Below are 3,123 nucleotides of genomic sequence, written 5' to 3'. Positions count from 1 at the left end.
GGCATGTTGTTTGCGTTTTGTCAACTTGTTGTCGGCATGTTGTCGGCGTGTTGTCAGCGAGTTGTCGCTGTGTTGTCAGTTTGTTGTCGGCGTGTTGTCAGCATGTTGGTGTTAACTTGTTGTTGGCGTGTTTTCAGCGTGTTGTCAGCGTGTTGTTGGCGTATTGTTGGCATGTTGTCAACTTGTTGGCGTGTTGTCAGCGTATTGTTGGCATGTTGTCAACTTGTCGTTGGCGTGTTGTCAGCGTGTTGTCAGATGCCTCTACAGATTGAAGAGCTGAATAGTAAAAACGCCTCATGTGGGAGGAGTCAGGAGGAGGGGCTAACGTTTCGTTGTCTTCTCACCTGTGAAGACTTTCCACTGAAGGAAAGGCAGGAACTAACAGAGACTCGGAGGTTCTGCTGTGGTTCTGTCCATAGGAACCAGGTTCTGGGTCACAGCTCTTGTTGCACCACTTGAGCTGGTCCTGATCTCTGTAGGTAAAATGTCTGCTTTGAAATGGGTCGCTTTAACAGAACCGGACATTGGTTCTGATCAGTTCAGCGGATCTGAGTTGTTAGAATGTCCCTTTCGCTCTCCTAAGTTTCTTGTCGTCACTAACGAGCTCATCTGATGGTTCTGATCCAAAATGTTCTGCTCAGAAGTTCTGTAATCCAAAATTAAACATGTGGGATTAAATCAAGAGTGAAGCGATTACAATAATCTGAATGTTCTGGATTCAAAAGAGAAGATTTACAGTGCAAATAAACAGTCTGCACTGATCAGTGGGATTAATTCAGAATAAAATGACAAATTATGGTTCTCATGTTTGTTCTCAAAAGTTAAGTTAATTAAATTTAATTAAAGTTAATTGTCTCTGAAACATGACTTTGAGATTATTCAGTTTGTATTTTTCTGTTTATTTGTTGATTTTATTGATTCTGACTTCCTGCATCAATGTGGAGATATTTTCATGTTTTTAGGATTAAATTTGAATTAAATTTCTGTTGGTTTTTTATTTTTATCCTTTTTTGTGTTTGTGTCCAGCACGTTGTCCAACAGTGTTATTTTTAAAGTGCTTTATGAATAAAGTTTTATTATAAATGTTTGTTAAATTCATGAATTCAGTTCTGCGAGCTGCTGGCAGACATCTTTAACACCTCACTTACCCTGGAGACAGCTCCCACCTGCCTGAAGACTGCCACCATCATCCCAGTCCCAAAAAGCTCTACAGTGACTGGTCTGAATGACTATCGGCCAGTGGCCCTCACCCCGATAGTCGCTAAATGCTTCGAAAAACAGGTCATGACTCTCATCAAAACAACCATCAACATCAACGAGGACCCTCATCAGTACACATACCACGAGAACTGATCAACAGAGGATGCCATCTCCTCTGTGGTCCACACTGCTCTCACCCACCTGGAGCAGAAGAACTCCTACGTCCGTATGCTCTTTGTGGACTTCACATCCGCCTTCAACACCATGATCCCCCAAACCCTGATGGACAAATTACTCACACTAGGACTAAGCCCCTCCATCTGCAACTGGGTACTAGACTTTTTAACAAACAGACCACAGTTAGTGAGGATCCACAACCTCTCCTCCTCCACCATAATCCTCAGCACTGGCTCTCCTCAGGGATGTGTGTTGAGCCCCCTCCTGTTCACTCTGCTCACGTATGATTGTGCAGCTACCCATCCAGGCTGTCACATTGTAAAGTTTGCAGATGATACAGCGGTGGTGGGATGCATCACAAACAATGATGAGTCCAGCTACAGGCAAGAGGTGGAACACCTGGAGAGCTGGTGCAGAGAGAATAACCTTCACATCAATGTGAAGAAGACAAAGGAGATGATCGTGGACTTCAGAAGGAACAAAAACACCTACACCCCCCTGAACATAAGAGGATCTGTGGTGGAATGACAATAAGGAAACTTTGACCTTGACCTTGAATATCTGAATAAAAACAGAAACTTCGGCCTTCCTGCTCGTTTGAATAAATCTCTGGATCTGTTGACCCTTTAGAGACTTTTATTTTGGAAACATTGCCTGTGAGGTGAACTTCCTGCTGCTCAGTGATGCATTTGAAGGTCCACAGAATTCTGTCTTAGCTGAAGGTGAGGGGTTCTGTGTGGAGGTTCTGATCCAGATGGGCCTGGATTCTGCTTGAAGACAGACCTGATTAGCAGGTTTACAATTAGAAGGGTCGGGTCAAAGTCTTAGTTCTCATTGGATGTCAGTTGGACCTCTGGTTCTGATTCATATTTAAACCCGCTTTCCCCTCTGGCACCCAGAGATGACTTCAGTCCTCTGATGACATCATCTCTGTACGTCGATGTTCCTCCTGTGGATTTTAAAGGGGTAGTTCATACATTTTGAGGTGTGGTTCTGTGGAGACGCAATGGACAGTGTCTTACCTGTTGTAGATGTCTCTGCGGTCCAACTTTGCTTGACTCTGACAGAACTGATGAGCTAATGACTAGTCAGAAAGAGGATTTATTAAACAGTTTTTAACAACCCTTCACCTTTCTGTCAGTTTCACCTGACCGGGTCCTTCCTGCAGGAAGCTCTACAGCTCGCTGCTGCTGTTAGGGCTCCTAGATGACCCCAGAACCTTTAGGTTCAAAACTGAGCAGGGCCGAGTTCCTGCGCATCATTGGATCCAGCGATCACCCAAGAGGTTCTGTACATGGTGTTGGACCTGGTTCTGATTCATGCGGTGTGTGTTTATGGTACACTTGATCCTGGAGGTCCGCGGGTCGTTGTTTGGGGTTGGTTCTGCCTCTGGCAGCAGAAAACAAGGACGGGCATGGAGGCCGAGCAGAACCTCGATTCTTGTTGAGCCGGTCTGCTGGGTTTTGGATCGTTGGTCCGACCCGTTCCAGCAGGTTGCATCTGTTCAGTCTGGGTGGGCTCTCTGCAGGACACTGGTGTCGTCCAGAGGACGTCCAGTGGAACATTGTCTTCAAGCAGTTCCTGAGGACTGTGTTCCCACCACCGTAATACCTGGAGAGATCCAAACAGAACTGTCTCTGCACGATCCGCACCAGAAGCACGATCCGGACCGTCAGCTCAGCGCTAAAAGAAATCCTTGTGGGAGGACTGGACGGTGCACATCATGGGAGGACTGGACGGTGCACA

General features: G+C 45.9%; 1 protein-coding gene across 1 annotated transcript in view; it reads left to right on the top strand.

Annotated features, from left to right (window-relative positions):
- The window catches only part of myo6a (myosin VIa), a gene marked incomplete at its 3' end in the record, with an annotated part of 57,368 nt that overhangs the window by 7,082 nt on the left and 47,163 nt on the right, over window positions 1–3,123 (top strand).

The sequence above is a fragment of the Nematolebias whitei genome, chromosome 12 (genome assembly GCF_014905685.2).
Source record: "Nematolebias whitei isolate Nwh7 chromosome 12, NemWhi1, whole genome shotgun sequence".
Classification (NCBI taxonomy): domain Eukaryota; kingdom Metazoa; phylum Chordata; class Actinopteri; order Cyprinodontiformes; family Rivulidae; genus Nematolebias; species Nematolebias whitei.
This window is presented reverse-complemented; position numbering and strand designations above follow the sequence as displayed.